The sequence below is a fragment of the Phaethon aethereus genome (genome assembly GCF_964289735.1).
Source record: "Phaethon aethereus genome assembly, chromosome: 5".
NCBI lineage: Eukaryota > Metazoa > Chordata > Aves > Phaethontiformes > Phaethontidae > Phaethon > Phaethon aethereus.
Window position 1 is genome coordinate 7931682 of NC_138579.1, and position 23021 is coordinate 7954702.

Here is a 23021-nt window from a genome sequence, read left to right on the forward strand (position 1 = left end):
ATGGATCCAGAAACCAACTACCTTAGCCCAGTTTAATGGGCACATCATGATACTCGTTAATTCTTTTTTTTAAAATACAGTTTTTATACCTCAGTGTGCTTGAATCATACTGAAGTAATTTTTAAATCAGAAGGCTTTGCCCATCTAGCATAATAGCTTTTAGTAGCATTGGGAAGTATTTCCATTTTGCAGTTGTTAATAGACATTTTTCAATTAATATCTGCTTTTAAATATTATTCAATGTACCTCAGTATTCCACCCAGTGAAAGACTTTTTCCTTTTTCTCTCTTATTTCCATTTTTACAAGTGTTTCATATTTGAATTTTATGTACTGTTGTGTGTCAGAGAAAGTTTGGGCATGAAAGGTGAAATTCTGCCTCTGTTGAAGACAAAGGAAGTTTTATGGAACTCTAATTTTACCTCAGATCCCTCTAAACTGCCATGGACCCTTTAAAAATTTTTTTTTTTTTCATAAATGGAATGTGGATGCAATTTTCAGCACCAACTGGGCTCTCTTAAATATGGTATTAAGTGCCCACCACAAAAGTTCCTCGTATTAGTAGAATGAAAGTAGCGGCTGATATCATGGTAAGGTTTTGGAAATTTGTTTCTATCAGATGGAATCCGATGCCTTTAAAATAGCCTAATCTCTTCAGAGACTTTATGCCCTAAGGAAGCTAAGCCTCTGCAGAAATGGCTTGTGTAAAATTAAGAAATTAGACCTCAGCCTCAAATGGCAAAATTTAGAGAATGGGAAGGTTCATTATTTCCAGATGCAATATTTCTTTTAATTTAGCTTAGCGCTTTTACATCTGAGAAGTGGAATAAGACACAAGTGAATCATAGTGAAGTAATACGTTTATGTGATATGAAAGCAGCTCGCAAGTGACATTTCAATAAATTTCCCTGTCCATAAGGTGTGCAGGTAGCAAATCAGTTGACTATTGCTAGAAAGTCCTGCTGAAACAGTTCTGTTAATACGTTCACTTTATGTTTTGTCAGTTGAGGTAGGGGAGACGCCCCAGAGCCTGGCATTTCTAGCTTCTTAGCAGTGGGTCTGTGCTATTAACCTTTTTAATTATGTCACATTGGATTTGGGAAAGGCTGAGTGATGTGCCAACTTTAACATAACCCTGATCGAATGTGCTTGATGCTCATCTGTCTAATAGGGGGGAGCAGCAAACCGCAGAGTTGGAATCACCACCTCTATTCCTGAGCTGACAACTAGGATTTCTCCGACTTCAGTGCCAACAGATCACTCTGCTCTCTGAGGAGCCGTAAGATACTTTTCACTTTTGATAGATGGCCTGGAGGCACCCAGGTGGTGCAGCTTGGTACTGCTTCAGGAATCCTTTTTGCCTGGGGAGTATTCTTCTACATAGGAGTTTAATGTAGAAATAGGTGTGTGTGGTGAGACCTGGCGCTAACTCAGACATTTTGGTAGGATCCCCACTCTGCGGGAATTGGTACGCGATCTTCTGGCAAAGACTGCAGTTTTTAATCACAAAGTTTCTGCTGGCAAAGACTGCAGTTTTTTTATCATAAAGTCTCTAGCAGAGGTTTCATGACACAAGGTGAGCCATCTAATAGTCTGTCTACCAGAAACAGCATGTCTGCTCTTGGCCAGAAGTTCACAACTACTTCTGTGGCGCTGGCAGTGGCTCCTGGTCAGTGTGTTTAACTAGCAGGAAACTGATGTGACTGCAAGATGTGACACATTACCTGCCAAAAAAACCCCAAACCCCAAACAAAAAACCCAAAACAAACAAACAAAAAACCCAGAGTGAGCTTGTTCAGGGGACAAGAAAAGTAAGGGCAGGGGGGAGTGGGACTGCCGGTTTTGAGCAGCAGCAGCACACATTAGATCAGCTCATTTTTCTCATAAAACCTTGATCTTTGCCCAGCAGTTTTGCTTCAGCAGGTTAAAGTGTGTGTGTGCACATAGTAGGGGATGCCTCTAACTTGGGGGGTCTCTGGCCTCCTTCGATCAAGGGATCGATCAGACTTTCTCAGCATTGTGTGAGTATTAATGGTTGAGGCTCCCCATCTTGCCTTTATTTTATTTATTGCCTTATTATTGCACTTCTCCCAGCTTGTTTAATTCTTGATAACCAGATGTAGCTGCCTTCCTGCCTGTGGCTACCCTCTAATAGCCGTGTGTCACAGGCTTCGTTATACTACAGGGATTCAGACAACTCAAGGTATCCCTGGCAGTAGTGTAAAAAGCTAAATACATAACTTGTAAAGGTGTACCTTCAGAAAGCAATGACAGCTGTATGTCAGGAAATTATTTTCTATCTGACTGAACCAAAACTTTTTAGGAAAGCAGGAGACCTTACATTCATGTGAATGAACTGTAGGGTTTTTTCCAGACACTAGAATTTAGGATGAATATTTATTAGAAATTTTACAGAAATTGTTTTGCATTTGTCATACATTCTCGTAGCATGCTATTGAGTAATACTCGTAATCACTGTAGTCACTTTATTTTAAACTCTAACCAGCAAGACTTAACACTGAAGACTTGGATTATCTGTGAAGGCGCAGAAAGCTGGTGGAGTTTTGCTGAGCTTTTGCTCTTTCCCCCTCAGGTCTTGCTGTGCACTCTCGTTGTCTGTTCTTACACAGGCAGTTGGGTTTGTGTGCATCGTCTTAAAAAATGTGACTGAGAAAACATGTGAAATACAGTGTTAATTTTACAGTTGATTCCTGTAATGCTGCAGAAATCACTGCATTGTTTTTAATCCCTGAGTATTACCCTAGTTAACTAGCCTGGCTATTAACTAACTGTCCTAATAGGTAGACTTTGGAATGATGAATACCAGGGTGTGAAGTTAATACTCAGTGAGGATGAAGAGAAGCAATTCACACCTTGGCTGGAGCTCTGTTAGGACATTTTGGCTGCAGTGCAGAAAGGGCAGCAGCAAGGGGGTTACAGAGTGTGTGTTATCTTTCCTCTAAAGAGAGTTAGGAGTACGGCTACTTTTAAGTTTCTATGATACATAACTTAAAAGTATGGAGCAAGGGAGAGTGGCAGAAAGAGAAAGAACTTCTATTTTCAAATTTTGAAAAAGGTATGAGTGTTTTCTACAACGAAAAAGCAGAGCAGGGACACTATTTTTATCCTTCACATCTCCCACAGGCTGTTCTGTTCATTGTGTCTGTGTAAGGGTTTCAGTGCAATTGTACACTAGCATGAACTTTTTGAGAAAACAGGCCTCCAGTCTGGAACTCTCTGCTTGCTCACACGTTGATAGATATACTTTTCTTTATTCTTGTGTACACCCCCCCCCCCCAATTTCCAGATTTACAAATTTCGATGGTTCTGCTTTATTACCTGCCGTTAGCATTTTCCAGCCTTTTTTTCTGAAGGCTTTGACAGGAATGGATGAAGGGGCCTGCAGCATTTCTGAACTCGCTTGGAAGGGTTGCCTTTCCCCAGCTGAACTACAACAATGTAAGAGATGAAAATTAATTGGTAGCCTTTGATTTGTTTTCTCTCCTTCTCCTATTTCCAGTCCTTGTCCATCTAACGGCTGCTCAGATTTCAGATGGACTGTGCTAAGCTGGGTGTGGAGAATCTTTCTTGTAAACAGATCAAACCCATGTTTCTGAGCAGTTTGTATCTTAATATTCATGGCAATAAGTTTATTTAAAATTCTCTCTTCTGTCCCTGTATAGTGAAAACTGAGACACTGTGAAACTGTCCTGTCCCTTCTCTGTCCCTCCTTTCACCTTCCCCTTGACTTCACTTCTGCATTACTGTCAGTTACGTGGCGCTGAGCAGGAATGTGCTGTTAATTGAACAGGCTGAGTGATCATTAGGGGGAGTGATTTTCACCCTGTCCAACGCTGGTCATCCTTGGAGCTCGATGTTACACGTAGGCAGACCTTTGTGGTGTGCTCATCATGTCTGTTCTTGTAAGAACTTGTCTTCTTGAAACGTGGTGACATCTTAAGGTTGCGACATGGGAGGACTGTCCTAATTCAGAGTTCTTAAATCGTTGCTCCACATACTGAAAAACCGTCGGACACATTTACTGCTGCTTCCCAGTAACTGCCGCTGGCAGAGAATCTTCAGTGTTACAAGAGTGCTGCTTCATTTCTACAGTTTGTGGTGGTGTTTTCTGTGTTTGTTTCAGTAGTGGTCATTCAACCACGCTGCATGTGGAATTGGAATTCATTAAAAAAAAATTAATGATTATCTGTATGTAAGAATTGCCTAGCTCATGTCAACCCTGTGTGTTGTACAACAGATTTCCTACTTTGAGGTGTCCCTCCCTCAGATTCCGTGTGGAACAACCAGGGCACGTTCCAAAAAAAACCCCCAGAAAATAAAGAGCAGTGCTTGCGTAACTCCTGCCATTGTCATCTCTGCTTTGTGCGTAATGTGCCTGCTCAGCGCAACGACCAGGCACTGCCGTCTCTGCCGTTCGTTCCTGGCGTGCAGTGGTGCTGCTGCTAGCCCCAGCTCGGGCTGGAGCATTCCTCTCGCCAGGGAAGGCTGTCGTTCTTAAAAAATTGTTCCTGGTTTGGTGGGGGTCGGGTGTGTGCGCACTGAGAAGCGTTCTCCGTCATCTGCGTCGTCATGTGGGGTCCCCGCTCTGTCCTGCAGGCCGCGTCGTGCAGCACCCAGCTTGAAATGGATGTGCGGCGTGGTTTGGGGGGCTGTTACGCGTTGCTCCTCCAGGACCAGCACAGTGTTTGATTTTACTCGCTGAACTATGCTCTCCAAAACGTAAAGGATGCAGAGAAGAACTTGTCCAGGGAGAGCTGCAGTTGACGTTCTCACAGATCGCTGGCTTCATCGGCAGCAAACCCGCCTCTTCGCCGCTCTTCTGCTCCCCTCTATAAAACGAGGCAGCAGAAGAGGTGTCGGAGGCTGCAGCCACACGGCCTGCCGCCCCGTGCCGGTGCTGCCTCCGGGCTGCGGGTGCCCAGTGGGCTGGCACTGCAAGCGGGGTGGGAACCCCTTGGGGAAGGGCAGCCTTGTGCCACCAGGGAAGGCAGGACACCGCGTTTCGGGGTGGTAGCAAGAGGGATGATGGCTGCCCTGGCAGGGCTCTGGAGCAGGGAGCTGCTTTTTGGTTGTAGATCATGGCACTTGTAATAGCTGTGAGCGCAGCTCCACACTCTGTGCGGGGTCTAAGGGAGTCCTGAAGAGAAGCAAAAAAAAAAAGGGAAAAAGAAAACCCCTCATTATTGTGCTGCTGGCTCGATTGCAGAGCTGTGCGAGTGCTCGCACACGTGGAAATGAGTATCAGCCAATTTGTGTTCACTTAACGTTTGCCCCAACGAGCTGGTACCGAACAGCACAAACTCCGGCGTTTTGAGCGCGATGCAGAACTTGGTCTTGCACCACACCAGCTGCTCGTACCTGGTTTTGTTGCCGAGTGGGTCCTCTCCGTGCTTGGCATTTCTCTTGCCTCCAGCATCGCTGCTCGCATGTTCGTGGTTTGCACAGCAGCCGCACGACGCCGGGCAGCTCTCTGCACCTGGTTTAAATTTAAAGCTCGTTTGCACATGATGTCACACTTTTATTGTCAGCCCGGCGAAGGTCAAGACAGTTCATTTTGGGAAGGTTTGCATTGTTGGGCCTTTACAATGCTGCCATTAATGCCTTCACCATCTGACTTACATTTCAGTTTTTTCTGGCATGATGTAATCGAAGGCACTAGATTTATGCGACAAGCGGGGAGGCTGGTGCGGTGCCTACCCAGCCCGGGCTGCTGAACTACTTTTCTGGAGACAGGGTGGAAATTGCTGCTCCGAGCATCATGTAGCAAATCGGGGATCTGGCCAGAGCCCTGGAAGCTCGGGGTGGTGGTTACAGGCTGCTGCCTTCCAGGAGCCGGGTCTCACCGCTGCATCAACCGGAGTGCGACGGGAGCCCGGTCTCTCCGCCCTCCCAGGTAGCTCTGCTTGATAACGGGATTTACACGCGGGGACGGGGAAAATATTGGGAAAATATTGGCGTGGAACCGTAGGGCTTGGGTTGGGGGCCATGAAAATCTCGGCCCCTGTTCTCACCGCCTTCGGTCACGCTCTGCTGTTTCGGTTTGCACATCGGTCTGGAAGTGGGGCTTCAGCGTAGCGTTTCCCCAGCTGGGTTTGTGCAGCTCGTGGCTGTGAATCTCCTGCAGGGAGAGTTTAACTAGCCTATGTATTTTATAGCTTCTCACAGGTCTGGCGCTGGGCGTAGCTCGTGGGATGCGTGTTGAGGTGTTTGCTTCGGGATTTTGATGAAGAACTTCTGTTAAAGGGAGAAATGGCTGAATTCATGCTTTTTTATTGTCTACAATTCACTTCTCTCTCTCCAAATACATAAATTGATATTTTGATCCTTCAGGCCTAAGCACTGAAGAGCTTGGGCGGTGAGACGGTGTCAGCTTCGTGCTGGTGGGTACCAAATGCGGACGCAGAGACGGTCTGGGCAGAAGCTGTGCTGAGGGGCACCTGTTAACCCGGGTGTGTATGGCACTGGGGCGAACTTCTGAAATACCACCGAGCTTCTCCTCCTCCTGGTCCGTTTTAATTGCCGGTCATTGCGTGGTCATAGGAGCCTGTCTGGAGTCTCGCTCGCCCCTGAGCTTTGGCTAGGAGTGCAGGGGAATTTCCACTATTGCTCACTGACCAGGTGCTGACCAAGTTCTTCGGGGCTTGGAGTTCAGTGGTGTGGAGAGCTATAGGTGAAATCGCATGTGGCAGGTAAGGGATGCAGGTGGAAGGTCTGTCTGGAGGTGACTTTGCTAACATGGGGAGAGTTGAGGTTACTAGAAAGTGTCTGAGATTCAACATTTCCATAGTCCATTCCTCTGCCTGGGCTCCAGAGGGGGTTACAGCCTTCACTGCACTTTTGATGTTGTCTACGTGTTTGAGTACAGAGTCACCGTGCATATTTTTCTCGACAAAGGTATGTGGAATTTATGCCCCAGACATTGCTGCAGCTTCAGGACGCTGGTCCTTTTACCCCTCCTGGACATGTGCTCTTCTCAGGAGCAATGCGGCACAGCGAGGTCCTGCTTGCAGACTGCGCCTTGCCAGGCACTAGTAGTACGGAAAGGTGGGGTGAAGAGTTAAAAGCCCTTTTGTTGTCTCCATGGATATTTATCCATAAACCCTGGTGCATGAAATCAGGCTGCTCCAGATTTGGTGGGTGCTGAGACCAATGGAGTCTTTCCTGTGGCACCTTGGGGTTGCCGGCTGTTTCTGCAGCACGTCCCTTCCCAAGGGTCAGAAAGGGTTCGGGGTGGGGATGAGTAAGAGCAGCCTCGGCTGTTACACAAGCAATGACATGGTCAAGGGCAACCAGGCCTCTTGCGTAACGTGATCACCAGATGGGATGAGGGAGAAAGGTCCATGTCTCGGGGGACGGCATTGCACAACGAGGTGTGCCCGGCGAGGTCCATGATGCTCCCTGGCAGCTGCGGCAGGACAGGGAGCTGCACGGTTATGGTCATTTTTCATACTTACCAAAGCATCGCTGCTGGAGCCAGCTCTGAAATTGTTGTTGAAATGGTACGGTTTTCCTTTTGGTATTTGCTGGCACGGTTTCCGCCGCTGTTTACAAGTCGTTTCTTCTGGAACCATCTGAGCAACGGGAACATTCGTCTGGTCCTTTTCCAAGGGGAGATTACTCGAATGATGGTGGAGAGACATTGTCTCAGCCTGGCTGCCAAATGCTAGTTGAAGACGTCTGTCTTGCCATTCCTTCATCTGACAGTTCAATTTGGTGGGTCGGAAGCCAAGGAATGATGTTTCCCCAGGGGATGCAAAGCCTCAGGCTGGAACTATGTGGAAACTATGGACAGATTTTTTTTTTCCCCCCTGCAAATTCTGAAAGTCGATATTCGACCTTCTTCCAGCCACTGAAGCCGTTCCACCAGGGCAGGGGCCTCGTGTTTGCCACGTCTTGTCTAAACAAGGCCTTTCCCTTTGAGCGGAGGTGTCGCCACACATTCTCCAGCGTGCTGCAAAGGGACAAATATTTGGCTTGAGCACTTCCTCGCCACCCCTCGCTCCCTCTGCAGTGGGGGGAATACAAACACGAGGGCTTTAGGGGTCCCGGGAGAGACCGAGTGAAATTCCTTTCTTTGAAATGAACATTAATGCTGAGAAATTGAGTCTTTTAAAAATGTAATGCTAAGCACAGCATTTCGCTAGACGTCAAGAAACTCCACGTACATTTGTGTTTTGATAGCTCAGCGTTGGCCATTGGGCTCTAGCACCTGGGATTTGGGGGACTGCAGAAGCGATCTGTCGAATGGCGATTTTGAGGGCTTTGTGCAAGTTTTAGCACTTGCCTCAGCTTTGCCGTGCAGGGTTTGCCTCTCCTGGCTTCAAGGAGAGTTGGATCAGTCCTTTGAAGGTGTTTGCTTTAGGGATCTTTCCTCTGTGAAAGGGTAGCGGAGCAGCCTTGGCCATATAAATCAATTTGGAAGTGAGTTATAAAGTGCTTCATTTGCCTTCTATTAAAATTCCTTGTCGTCCCTCCAGTCCCTACAGCTGGCTGTGAAATGAGCTCTCGGGAAGCTAGGGATTGAAGTCCCTTTCTGTGCTGCAGAGGGAATCCGCTTGGCTGGGAAGGTCTAAAAAGCGGTGTCCGATGGACGTTGCCTGTAGGTTTTGTTGGGAGTTTGGTGAATTTAAAAGCTCTTTGTCCCATGCTGACCCGGGGCCACTGAGTGATAATAAAGGGCACGAGTGGGTGACATGGGCGCCCAGGGGTCAGTCCCCTTTTCTGGTGTTGTCCTGCTTCTGGGAAAGCGTTTAGGAGCCTAAATGCTGGAGGCTTTCAATGAAGCCTGAGTCTACAGCATCCAGCCCCTAAAGAAGGGCTCCCTTTGCCCGGGCTGGGCTCCGGCACAACCGGGCTGGTCCTGGAGAGGCCAAGGCTAAAGACCACCAAGGCAAAGGGATCCCCCGGCCCTGCTGTGCCCCCGGGGCAGGAGGAGGGTGGCCGAGAGTGGAGAGGAGGAGGGAGCGAGGTGGGAGGAAGGATTTGCTGAGTTGCCTCTTGAAACTGTGCTGTTTTGGTGACCTGGAGCAGAGCGTGGCACCATGCCCGCTGCACGGAGGGTCTGCGGGGCTGGGATGGGGACATCACCCTGCTGCTCTGTCCCCCTCCGTGCCTCAGCTGCCCACGCCTTCCCGTGCAGGCTGCCTGGTCTACCCTCGCCCCCACGATGGTCCTACTGCGGTGACCCGTCTTGTAGCCTCATCCTCCGCCTTCCAGGCAACCAGAGGAGCGCCCAGCTCAAAGCCTGTCACTCTGCCTCTTCCGAGCTGGCCATAAACACCCTCCCCCGTCCCCGAGGGTCTCAAAAGGCCTCAGGGGTGGCTCAGCAGGTGGGAGACGCTCCCAGTGCCAGTGTGGCCCCTCCCGGCCTGCTTCACCAGCACAACTCCACCAGCATTAACACCGGGATTATTTAACCATTGCCACTTCTCTGGGGACCAGGCAAAGTCGGCCATCGCAGCCCTCGCGGTGGGTGCATTGCACGGGCACCGCGGCCGCTGGGTTTGTTGCTGCGTCCCAGCAGCTCCAGCGGGTTTGCCCTCAGCCCAGCTTCCCTGAGCCCAAACTTCAGCGAGCGGCTGTGGGAGTTGCCTCCCCCCCGCCCCAGCCCTGGGACTCGTGTGGGGCTCAGGGCCGGGGTGGCAAGAGCACGAGGTACTGGGACCAGTGCCCAGGGTGGCTCTGCAGGCCACTTGCCCCCAGGCAAGAGGTCTTGGAGCAAAGTAAGCCTAATTTCTAACTTTCTTTACCATGTGGTTAACATTAGTTGCTGCGGATAGTGGTAAGCCCAACGTAGCTTCAGCTGGAGCCATGGCAGCAAGCGCTTTGACACTTCCCACCCAGGCTGACCTGTTTAAAGACTCATCTTTTCTGGTTTAATTGGAACCACAGAAATCCCGAGGGTGCTGGAAGCATTTTTAAAATGAGCCTAGAAAGCAGCGAGTGCTGTTATCGGGAGCTGCTGAGCAAACACACGGAGTTTAACAGGGTAGCACAACTCTTTTTGCTTCTATTCTCTGCAAAAAAAGGCTGAAACACAAGGAGTGGAGAGAGCCATTTGCTGAACCTGCATATCTATTTTTACTCCCCTGCTCCATAATGTTCCTAGAATAAATTTTTTAGTGCACAGCAGGGTAGGAAAAAAATAGTGCTGGTGGCATCTCTGCTATCCCCATTGTGCTGCGAGGAAAGAGGGCAGCTGCTTTGCTGACCTGTCACTTGCATAAACCCACATTCCAGGTACAGAGGCCATTTGCTCATCGGGGCTGGTTTGACGAAATGGCCACTGGGGTTTATATATAAACCCTGCCTGTCCTGCCAAGTTGTCTTAAATTCTTGTAAGTTGAATGAAAGTTGGAGGGGGTGGGAGAGGATCAACTTGGAAAATAGAGGCGCTAATCTGCCAGTGTCTCTGGGAGAGCCTGCCGGGATGTCCCGTCCCCCCTGGGGCTCCGAGCATCCGCGGGCATCCCGCTGGGAGGGGGAAGCAGGTGGTGCCCCCGTGCCGGCCCGGGGCTGCTCCACGGGCTGCTGTGGCCACCGCCGGGGTGCCAGGGGCTTGAGTGACGAGGGAAGGGTGGGAGGAATATTTATAGCTTGACTGGGGGGCGACGGCCGTCCTGGGGATGCGAAGGGCACAAGTGTTCAGGGCAGCTCCCCGAGGACAGCAGGACACAAGGGCCGGGAGCACAAATGCCCCGACGGCAAGGGCAAGGGGTCTGCAGCACGGTCCCCATGCGCCTTGCCACGGCGAGTCCCCCACCCGTCCAGCAATGTGTTCCGAGCAGAGCAAGAGGAAACGCTTGGGCCTGGGCTGGGGCACAGCTCATGCCCAGCGATGCCCCCGTGGCCGACCCCAGCCCGGCGGCCCTCTCCCCGGCTCAGGCGTTGCCGTGCCCTGGGCAGCCCCGGAGCCCTGCGGCCGGGGCCACAGCTCTGTGCTGAGCAGCTGCACTCCTGTTTATCTAACCCGTTTTTGAGGATTGCATGGTTTGCCTCGGATCATGCTGCTTTGAGGAGGCCAGAAAACCTCAGCCAAACAAAGGCTGTTCTGAGGTAGGAAAATGTTGCCCTAGACCCCAGTGGAAAAAGCCCAAAGCAGCCCCAGACCCACATCTGCCTCCAGACACCCGCTGTCTTCTCCTGGAGATTTTGGGAAGTGACCGACAGGGACTGGACTTGATGTTAGTTCTTGTGTCTGCCTCATCTAAATAATTCCTTTTTGTTTCAGAAAATGCTATGAACATTGAGGGTATTTTTCATCTTTCCTTGAACAGATTATGTTTATCTCCATCAGAATTCAAGTATCTGCTTGATACTTCACTAATGGCACAGATGTGGGGTTTTTGATTTTTTTAAGTGATCCTGTGTCTGTGCTGAAATCTGACTCTGGAGTCCGGGTTAAGCAGCAGAACTGTGCCACGTCGCCAATTTTCACCACTTTGGTATGAATTAGCAGTGCCTGATACTCGTTCAGAGGCTTTGCCCTCACAGGCCATGCCAGTAGACAGAATTTCACCTTTGAAAAGAAAAATCCTTTTACTTCTTGTGACTGTAGCGCAGATCCGGGACATAGAAAGCACAGCGAAGGCGTGCTCAATGCGTCCTTGTCGTCAAAAACCTCATGGTGTTCAACATCCGTTCAGGAGCAGGGTGTGGGACTGACTCAGGGGCTTGAATGCTTGGATCTGGCGATGCCCTTAGTGGGTCTTTCTCCTTCCTTTACGGAGGAGCTTTTGAACACGGCCTCAGCCCATGGTGCAGGGCAGGGAGTTGCAGCAGGTCCTTCAGTGAAGAAGGGAGCGAGCTCCTGGGCAGAGCGAAGTGCATCCCTTCTGCTGCTCGCGCTGTGCGTCATGTGCGCGCAGCTCCTCTGACAGAGGAAAGATACTGAGGCTGCTTCTCCACAGTGATGCCAGGGGATTTGGGGTGGTTATTTTTGGGTTTAGGGAAGATGAACACCAGATGACTTTCCAGAGGCTGGTTCCACAGCACACATGCCCTCGGCAGCCACTGTGAGGTTGCAGTGAGGTTTCATTCCTCGAACTTGACTTCGTTCACCGCGCAGGGATTATTCGACTCTCCAGTGATACATGCCTTGTTTGCTTTGTTTTTCAGCCAGCCCTGCTGGCAACTTTTCATTCCTCCCAAGGGTAGACAAGCTGGAGACACTTAACTGACAAAATTCCTGGTCCGTCCCCATGCACGGACGCGGGCCAGGCACCTGTCTGCCCCAAGATTCCCCCAGCATACGCGTATGGAAGCCATGGCTTTGTTCCTCGGCGAAGTCTGCCTTTGGTTTCAGCTCGGACAAATTCCTCCCATCCTCCTCCTTGGGCTGCCAGGCCCAGTGCCGAGACCAGCTGGGTCTGGAAGCCCTGGGCAGAGCATGCCTGAGCTGTCAAAATCCACACCAAACTATGAATCCTGTTGCCTTTGCTGTCTTCTGCAGTGACATTTGTTGACATCCATATGTACCAGTGGGCCACTTGAGTGTTCTCTTGCAGCAGAGACATAGTACCTGCTGAAGTGGGCACAGGGTTCACTTGAGCTTGGCCACGGTCTGTTTTCATCCTAGAAGAGATAGGTTGCCACACTCTGGATGTATCTTGCTTTTCTCCAATCTGCCCAGACTTTCAATAAACTCTGATATTGTTAAAACTGTGGCTAAAAAGTTCATGTTCTAAAAGAAAGTTTTCTTTTCTAAAAGAAAACTTTTAAGCCTAGTAGCTTGCTCAGCTTCCTGCAGTGTATTCAGAAGTACTGATGCGTTGATCCAAGCTGATCAATAACAGACCTCTATAAGATCTCTTTGTAGGTGGGGAGAGTCCTCTGCTGTTCTGCTTGCACCCCAGGATTCAAGGAAATGTTACCCAGAAAGGTTTGACTTTTTGTAAAGACTTACATCAAAAAATTTCAAATGGAGAAGCAAAATTTCCCAAATATCCCAGATAACTGAAATCCATGGGAGATGATGGAAGTCTATCTTGAACCAGTACACTACTGGTCAGATATTGCTGTTCCTGTAATGCCAAAAGTAGCTGGTACCATGGCTGGGACAGTAAGACCAGGGTATCCTTCATATGTCTGCTTTGCTCAAAATCCCTTAGATGTCTGCACTGGTATCTGCATCAAAATTGTTTTGAGGGATTCCCAGTAAATTTCATAAAAGCTATCATTTTAACAGTTAAAATACAACTAAGTAATAGGCTTTCATGAGGTGGCCTCAGGTAAAACCACTACTGTAGTTTGCCTGGCTAAGCTAACACCCTGCAAGAAATACTCAGGTTTACATGACACTTTTAGTAGATTTTCTATCAACCAGTATCGTGAAGCCAGAAGCACCAACTGCACAAGTGTCTGCTCACAGCACGTGTGAGTCTTGGTGGGAAACAGGATTTCAAGGATGACTTTGAGGCACATTTCAGCCCTCGGTGACTATGACAAAAGTTAAAAATCCACTCCATCCTGATGTGGCTGATGAAGAGCACAGCACATACCATCTCAGCCTGGCCAGTTCTGCTGCTTTAGCCTAGCATGGGAGGTTAGGCACCAAAACCCTCGGAAACCCCTTCGTACATCCAGGATGGAGTATGGCTGCACCTGCACATTCCCATCCATAACATGGGAATAAGAGCAGATCTTCCTCTCACAGTATCCCTTTGCTTGAAGGAGGTTGTACTCTTGGGCTGCAGCAGCCTTCAGAGCCCTGGGAAGGGACCCACCTCTTCAAGGTCCTCCTGCAGCGAGGATGGGGAACATATACCATCGAGAACAGTCTAGGAGGTTCCTGGAGTGTGTGGAGGATAACTTCCTGACACAGCTGCTGAGGGAGCCCACCAGGGGAGGTGCCTTGCTGGACCTGCTGTTTACAAACAGAGAAGGACTGGTGAGAGATGTGGTGGTTGGAGGCCGTCTTGGGCTTAGCGACCACAACATGATAGAATTCTCAGTTGTGAGTGAAGTAAGGAGAGGGCTCAGCAAAACTGCTACCATGGACTTCCAGAGGGCAGACTTCGGCCTGTTCAGGTCACTGGTTGAGAGAGTCCCTTGGGAGACAGTCCTGAAGGACAAAGGGGTCCAGGAAGGCTGGAAAGTCTTCAAGAAGGAAATCTTAAAGGCGCAGGAGCAGGCGGTCCCCATGGGCCGTAAGAAGAGCTGGCAGGGAAGGCGACCGGCCTGGCTGAACAGGGAGATTTTGCTGGGACTCAGGGAAAAGAGGAGAGTTTATCACCTCTGGAAGAAGGGGCAGGCAACTCACGAAGAGTACAAGGATCTCGTTAGGTCAAGCAGGGACAAAATTAGAAAGGCAAAAGCCCAGCTAGAGCTCAGTCTGGCCACAGTCGTAAAGGATAATAAAAAACACTTCTACAAATATATTAAGAACAAAAAGAGAGGCAAGGAGAATCTCCATCCCTTACTGGATATGGCGGGGAACATTATCTCCAAGGACGAGGACAAAGTTGAGGTACTTAATGCCTTCTTTGCCTCAGTCTTTAATAGCCAGTCCAGGTATCCGCAGGGTATTCAGCCCCCTGAACTGGAAGATGGGGATGGAGAGCACAATATACTCCTCATAATCCAGGAGGAAGCAGTTAAGGACATGTTAAGCCACCTGGACACCCACAAGTCTATGGGGTCTGATGGGATCCACCCAAGAGTACTGAGAGAGCTGGCAGAGGAACTTGCCAAGCCACTCTCCATCATTTATCAGCAATCCTGGTTAACAGGGGAGGTCCCAGAAGACTGGAGGTTTGCCAGTGTGACACCCAACTACAAGAGGGGCTGGAAGGAGGATCCTGGGAACTACAGGCCTGTCAGCCTGACCTCCGTGCTAGGGAAGATCATGGAGCGGTTAGTCTTGAGAGTGCTCACAGGGCATGTGCATGACAACTGAGGGATCAGGCCCAGCCAGCATGGGTTCGTGAAAGGCAGGTCCTGCTTGACCAACCTGATCTCCTTCTATAACCAGGTGACCCGCCCAGTGGATGAGGGAAAGGCTGTGGATGTTGTCTACCTGGACTTGAGTAAAGCCTTTGACAGCATCTCCCACAGCATTCTCCTGGAGAAACTGGCAGCTCGTGGCTTAGACAGGTTTACTCTTCGCTGGGTGAGGAACTGGCTGGTTGGCCGAGCCCAGAGAGTTGTGGTGAATGGCATTAAATCCGGCTGGCGGCCGGTCACAAGCGGTGTTCCCCAGGGCTCGGTTCTGGGGCCGGTCTTGTTCAATCTTTACTGATGATCTGGATGAGGGGATCGAGTTCTCCCTCAGTAAGTTTGCAGATGACACCAAGTTGGGTGGGAGTGTTGATCTGCTGGAGGGTAGGAGGGCTCTGCAGAGGGATCTGGACAGGCTGGATCGATGGGCAGAGGCCAACTGTATGAGGTTTAATAAGGCCAAGTGCTGGGTCCTGCACTTCGACCACAACAACCCCATGCAACGCTACAGGCTTGGGGAGGAGAGGCTGGAGAGCTGCCCGGGGGAAAGGGACCTGGGGGTGCTGGCTGACAGCCGGCTGAATATGAGCCGGCAGTGTGCCCAGGTGGCCAAGAAGGCCAACAGCGTCCTGGCCTGTATCAGGAATAGTGTGGCCAGCAGGAGTAGGGAAGTGATCGTGCCCCTGTACTCGGCACTGGTGAGGCCGCACCTCGAATCCTGTGTTCAGTTTTGGGCCCCTCACTACAAGAAGGACGTTGAGGTGCTGGAGCATGTCCAGAGAAGGGCAACGAAGCTGGTGAGGGGTCTGGAGCAGAAGTCTTATGAGGAGTGGCTGAGGGAACTGGGGTTGTTCAGTCTGGAGAAGAGGAGGCTGAGGGGAGACCTTATCGCTCTCTATAACTACCTGAAAGGGGGTTGTGGTGAGGTGGGTGTTGGTCTCTTCTCCCAAGTAACTAGTGATAGAACAAGAGGAAATGGCCTCAAGTCACGCCAGGGGAGGTTTAGATTGGATATTAGGAAAAATTTCTTCACCGAGAGTGTGGTCAGGCATTGGAACAGGCTGCCCAGGGAGGTGGTGGAGTCGCCATCTCTGGAAGCGTTCAAAAAACGTGTGGATGTGGTGCTTCAGGACATGTTTTAGGGGACACGGTGGCACTGGATTAATGGTTGGACTTGATCTTGAAGGTCCTTTCCAACCTTAGTGATTCTGTGATTCTGTGAGAAATACTGCAAATGTGGCTGCATGCTGCCAGTGATGTCTGTGCTGTTTGGCGGGGTTCTGCTGCTGCAATTTCAACGTGAACCATTAGCTTTGTCTTAAAAATGCATATATGCACCTCTCTATCTTCTAGTTCAAACATCACTTTCTGAACTGTCCACCTAGAAAAAAAATCTGTTTTGTTCTTCGGTGCTCTTGCTTTGTCCAGCTGTGAGCAGCAGCACATCCCATGTATGCTGCTGGGGCGAGAAGGATGAGGTTTGCTTTTATTCCATGTCAGGCATATTTACCATGTAACCTCGACGGGGGAAGAGCTCCCCTGAAATGGCAGAGTTTGCAAATAGTTGAACGCTTTGTACGTAGGTGGTGTGGTGAAGTTGGTGCCCTGCAACCGACTTGATTAGAGCAATAAAAATATATTGGGTTTCTAAGATGTTGACCAATGGGTTTGGGAAAGAGATGATTGATTCACACAGCTGAGAAACAGGGATTGTAATATGTTTTGCCAGAGGAGACCAGTTTGACGGATGAGTTCATTTAAGGATTATGCTATAGATAGAGCTGTTGACAGAATGAATTTGTTTTTATTTTTCATCAGTAGGTATAACACAAATCAGAACTAATTGAAAGTAGTTTCCTTGTGGCATCTGGTTGTGTTTCTTGCTTTAAGTCTTTCACACGCTGTAAAATTACACCAAAGGCTTTTCTTCACTTCCATGTGCCTTCCAAGTTTTCCATCGCTGCTTTTCGACTGGGTTCCCAGCGTGTCTGACACATTAAGAAATTGCAGACTACACAAGAAATGGAGCTGGGCTGTCATTTCTGCTTGTTGCACAAATGTTTTGGTGCACATCACAAATCCACGCCTTGAGTGGATGCGCCGAGGTGTCCTCACCTTAGGGCTGATGGCAAAGCTGAAACATGAACACCCTTCCAGATATTTTTCACAGCATTTTAAACTGTGACCTGTGCTAAATATCATCCCTACGTGGACTGATCTCTTTCTGTGTAAGGCCCAGACCTGGAAGGTGATTATGTTTACCCAAGGAGGTGTTCTGAGGTTGAAGGAAGGTGTTGAGTTAAGTTCTGGAAATAGCTTTTCCCAGCAGCCAGAGAGAACAAATCCTGGTGTTTCTTCAGGGATTTGGCTCGCTGCGTACATTGCTCTCCCGGCTGGACTGCTATCGCCTGCCTGGCTCGGGCTGGGCGACGGCAGCGGGGTCTGAGCTCCATGAGCACTTCGGCTGTTTGCGGCTGCTGTGGAGACTGCCCCGGGATCTCTGAGCTGAGATCATGCAGGCTGTCGGGGTAGAAAACTCAACTCTGTGGTTCAAGCCTGTCTTACAAATTTGATCTGTGGGTTTTGGCTTGGGTTTTTTTCTCTCTTTCTTTTCCAGTTGTGGTCAAATAAGAGTTTTCCAGAACTGACTCGCATAGGGCCAAAGAACAAGAGCGCAGCAAGCACGACAGCATCTGCCAAACTGACGGACTCGCAAATCGCAAGGGAGAAAATACCCCCAGGTCTCTGCCACCAAGTCCAACACCTGAGGAGAAGAGTCCATGTGATTGCAGGATTACATTGCAGGCTAAATTCTAGCCTTCACTTGGCCCCAGACCTGAACTTTAAGCACCAGCCAAAACATAATCCAAATCTGAGCACTGGCTATTGGTCTATCTCCTGCTCATCATATGTGCAGTCATTCAACAGAAGCTGAAATGTATTTTCTCTGCCAAGAGCCGTTGGTTTCCAAACAACTACATCAGCGTGGTGAGTGATGGAGTTTCCATCAACTGCTGTAGGCCAAATTCAGTCATCTGAATTCAGGTCTTGGCAGGTACAGAAACTTGGAGTTGTCGATTTTTATATGAAATTGGACTTAATTACAATTTCTCATTCTGTGCTTTAGTTCTGTTAAAGCTCTTGGAATTGCAGATGAATGGGAGCTTTTTATCTCTCAGCTAGTAAGATTTTCTGTTCTTTAATTGACCTTTAAAATAATTTAGTCTGGGCTTGGATCTGGGTTAAATATAGCTGGTTATTTTCACTCCGAGTATGTAATACACGAAAGAACCCAGGTATCCTTTGAATGTGTTTTGACAAGCGCTGTGTCTGTGTGCAGGTATGTATTTATAAACCTTTGTGCTGTGTGTATTAAAATGACACTTCCAAAATCAAGTACTTTCTCTCCTGTAGCAAAATATTTGTACAAAATGTAGTGTTAGGTTTCTGAAAAACGGGCAGTTCAAAGAGAATAAGACACTTCTTGGAAAGAAGCAAGCAAGGAGGGGACATGGACTGAGCCCTCAGAAGTTATGAAATGAGCACGGAGCCATTGTTATTCATTTTATCCCATAAAACCAGGACTAGATGATGCCTAAGGAAGTTGCCCAACAGGGAGGTTAAAGGAAGCAAAAGGAACCACTTTTCTAACAGGCTTCATGGCACTGCAGAATGCCTCGCTAGTGATGTTGTGGTGGCTAAAACTGTCAAAGGGTAGAATTAAACAAACTCGTGGAAAATAGCACAAACGGTGCCTGTTCACTGCAGAAGCCATATGGATACAATATCTGTCTTCAGAAGACCCTAAACTACTGCAGGCTAGAAGCTGGCTTGGTCTGGGACAACTGCTCTTCCCTTTTCTTCTTCCATTTCTGATCCTTGTTTCCAAAGCGTTTATTACTGACTACTATCAGAGACGAGATGCTGAGCTCATGTTCTTATTAAATATGATCATTCTTATCTCCCTAAATTATATGAAAAGACCAAGAATTCAAAGGAACTACTACTTGCAAAACAGAAGCGAGATCCCAAAAACTTCTTGCCTCCAATCTCTTGCCTAAGGCTGATTTCAGTTCAAAAAAAGAGCAATTAAAAAAAAGGAGAATAAATTCAAAGTATTTGGCAGCAGTCGACTCTGTGTTTTCCAGACACAACTCACTCTCTCTTGACTTGCTCTTGCTTTTCCTTGCTGACAGCAGAGACACCCCATCCAACCTGGGAACCCCTCATCCTTCCATGGAATACCAGAGATGGGAAATATTTAGCTGTTTTCTTTTTTCCTGGTACCTTTTACTTCAGCTTCCAGTTTTAGACACCACAGGCCAAACCAGTGTGAAGAGGAGTCATGAATACCAGACTCCAGCAATGACAACCCTCGATGTTTTGAATGCGTTGACTAAAGCGATACCATGAGTTCTGGGGCCAGTGCTTTGAGCACAGATGAGGTCTTCGCTCCAGCGATGCTCGTTGTCCTGCAGATTGCTCTGCTGGAAGGTTTGATCAAGCAGATGCTGCTTCTGACAGCACTGCATGCAAGTATGTGTCTTGGTGGCATTAAAATGGGGTACTAGAGCTGGATGGGGAGATTAGGATATTTTTGCCTCTTTGAAAGACGCTACTGGAATAGCAGGGTACTATAACAAAACCTGAGATTAGCTAGTGAGACTTTAGGCACAGTCGTGCTTGTACAGTCTTGTAGTTTGTAGGAATAGGGCCAGATTCCTGTAAGCAGATGAATCCTCTGCTGGTGCTCACCATTTCTGATGTTTTAGGAGCCACCAGGAAACCATCTGGGCAGCAGCATGTCAATACTCGGCCAGTGCATACTTGCATACTGTGTAAATGCAATTATTTGGAACCAGTTCTTCCTTTGTGGGCCTTTGCTCCCTGGGGAGGAAAAAAAAAGCTGTTGAATCTAATCCATTAAAAAAAACTGTCTGGGGGAAGCAAGTCCTACACAGTGGAGGAATCCTCTGGTTCTGAAAGAGCAAACAAGTTTTGAGTGGTGGCAGTGCCAGGACTGAGTACTTTCTCACTCCTCTAAAAGCCAGTACATGAGGCAATGTGGCTACAGGCAGAGATACTCAGGCAGGGAGCTGGTCCTTGTGAGATCGCCCACTATTTTCTTGAGCAGGAACAGCTTGGAGAGAACTTGAGACTGAGCAGGATCAGATTGAGTATAATTTCCACATACCTGCCTATTATGTCCCAGCCGTCACTTCTCATGTCATGTCTGATACCGGAACCATGCCCCATCTTTGCTTGTTCAAGGCTAATTTCTGAAGCCGCAGCCTCCCTGAGGAGCTGGCTCTGGTTCATCACTACGCTGCTGTTTATGTAGCCATTTACACCCAGATTCCTACTCGGTTGCATGCTGCATATGTCTCAGGTTGGTACAAATGAGTGTCTGGAGTAGATGAGCATCATGTCTGCTCTGCTTCCTACTCCCTGCTTTTCTCCAGAATTAAAGACTTGTGAGGCAGAGCTCCAGGGGCCTTCCACTGCTCTTACCCTTTCCCTTGCCATCAGGGTAGGACGGTGCAAAAAGATCCACCCATGTCCAGAAACCGTGTCTGCAACAGTGAGAGTGAAGATGGATGCATCCCATGCATTCTTTGGGAGGGAAAAGGGATGGAGGGAAAAGGGAAAAATGGCCCATTCTCAGACAGTAAAACATAGCCTCTGGTCCTCTCACCTGGCAGCCTGTGATGAGAGTCATCAAATTCCCTTCTATAACTGCTGCTGCTACTTTTTGGGGGGTGGAAAGCCCCATTAGGTCAGATGTACCAGTGCCACTTGGAAGCTGTGGTGATTTACAGCAGAAAAGACTCATCATCTGCAACTGTCAAGGCAGGATCTGCAACTTCATTTGGAATACTTTTACTCCTCCAGATGATTTACTGCTCAAGCACAAGGTGATCATTTTATCTCTCTTTTCTTCCCCCTTTGCCCACGACAGACTGGATCCCACGCACAACCCCCTTCCAGAGCTGTGGTGTCAAATGAGCGAGATGAAAGCCGCTCCATTTTTCACGAGCCCTCCTGAGCGGTCTACTGGTAGACGACTGCTTAGCCAATTGCCGTGTCCATTTTGCTGGCACCTCCAGCATTTCATGCCGTGTCTGAATCTCAGCAGGCACCTCACGCCTGCTAATGGCTTTGCGAGTCAGCCAATCAGTTGGTTATTTATGGCAGGCATGTCTCAAAACTGTCGGGTCAAGTTTTCCTGCCCTGACGTATTTTGTTCAGAGGGACACATAAATCCTCTCCTGCCATTTGCAGCTTCAGCCTTCTGAGTGTGAAGCCAGTGGGTTAAAGTTTCCAGTGATAGTAGCGAACTGTGTTTTAAAGGGTTGTTCTCGACTCTTAGGGGGTTTGGTGCTTTGTCTGAGTCATGAATCAGTTCACACTGCAAGAATTATAGGCATTAAGCTCTCTTTTTAGTGTCCTTTAGCTCCGGAGTTTGAAGTCATAACCAAGGAAATTGAGACCTCTCCACTGTTCCAGCGATTTTCTATTTAAGGTGCTCTCTGAAAAGTCATGATGACATCTTAATTAGGTGCTCTGAAGTGAGATACAAGAAGGGGTGCAGAATTCCTGCACTTGCAGAGTTTGATCCTGCAGTGCCAAAATTCATAAGCTCATGAACGGGAGGATGAAGCACTTGTATAAAGTGAACTCCAGATTTTGTTATCAAGCCTCTAAAGACCGTAATGCTCCAGTTATTTGGAGCTGTGTATATCTAGGTGCTACAGCAATATGATTCAAAGTTAACCAGAAGACTTCCCAACCTTAAAGACTTAAACACTATCCACCAAGGAACAACTATTTATAGCAGCACCTACAAGGCATGAAGGGCATCTCAGTCAATCAGAAAGCACAGGGTAATTCCTGGGCACACTGTTTATGAGTGGATGAGCCAGCATCATGGTCATCTTTCTGTTCAGCCTACACTGGTATCTTCAACATATGTGCATGTTTAGAACTGAAAAAATGTCTATTGTAAAATCAAGTGAGGAGAATTAAAATAAACACAGTTTCTAAAGCCATGAACACTGTGCTACATTTCAATTATTTGAAAAATAAACTGCTTACAAAAGGGAACTGTTAATGACACAAATGGAGATTTTGTTTGCTTTCCTGTCAGAAAATAAGCCTCTTCCCTATCAGGATGTAAGCAATCTTGTAACTTTTAACATACTGCAAACACACCTTCAGCTTTCAACATTTCTAGTATTTGGAAAAGAAAATCTTACAAATCAAAGCAAGTGACCTTGCGCCCAACACTTAAAATTAAATCTACGTCAACTTATGATAAAAAATATCTGCCCGCCAAAATTTGGACCGATCCACAAAATTCCATGCAGATTAAACCAGGGGTACCTCTCTCTGTCTGTGGCTGGGAGCCTGTGCAGAACAGTATGGGATTCATCATCTTCTTTTTCCCAGAGCTCTCAGAAGTCGTCACTGGACCTGCTGAACTGTGTAAAGGCAAGGACAAACATGGCAACATGAATCGCGCCCTAGAGTTAACTCTTCTTCTTTCAGCTTTTCGCAGAAACAAACTCAGTACCTGGCAGAGCACCTTGAACCTTCTCAGTGCTACAGCCCATAAAGGTGGCCTCTCGTTCTCAGACCTCACTGACTTTTCCAGCCCTTCCCGACCCTCCAAGGTAGTGATTTATGGACCTTGTCCCCCAAGGAATAGGTTCAAATCTTGACATTGAGTTTTCCGGCCCACATGGGACTATTTGGGTGACAACAGCACATGAGAACAAGTCTAAGGCCCCCAACCTTGCCCCAGGGAGGGTCACTCCCAGCCTCTGCATGCAGCCTGCTCTGAAGGGACTGTCAACTCTGGGTTTTTTTTGGAGGAGAAGAGGAGGACTGACTTTTTGGAGCTGGCTTAAAAGGTACTGAAATTGTGTGGACTACCAGGTACCACGTGATGGACTTACATGTGTTCATTTAGGTCCATGCTCTGGAAATGATGAAGGCCCACGTCTTTCATGGCATTGATGATGACTTCTGCTGACAAGAAGAATAACTTCCACCTAAGATGACT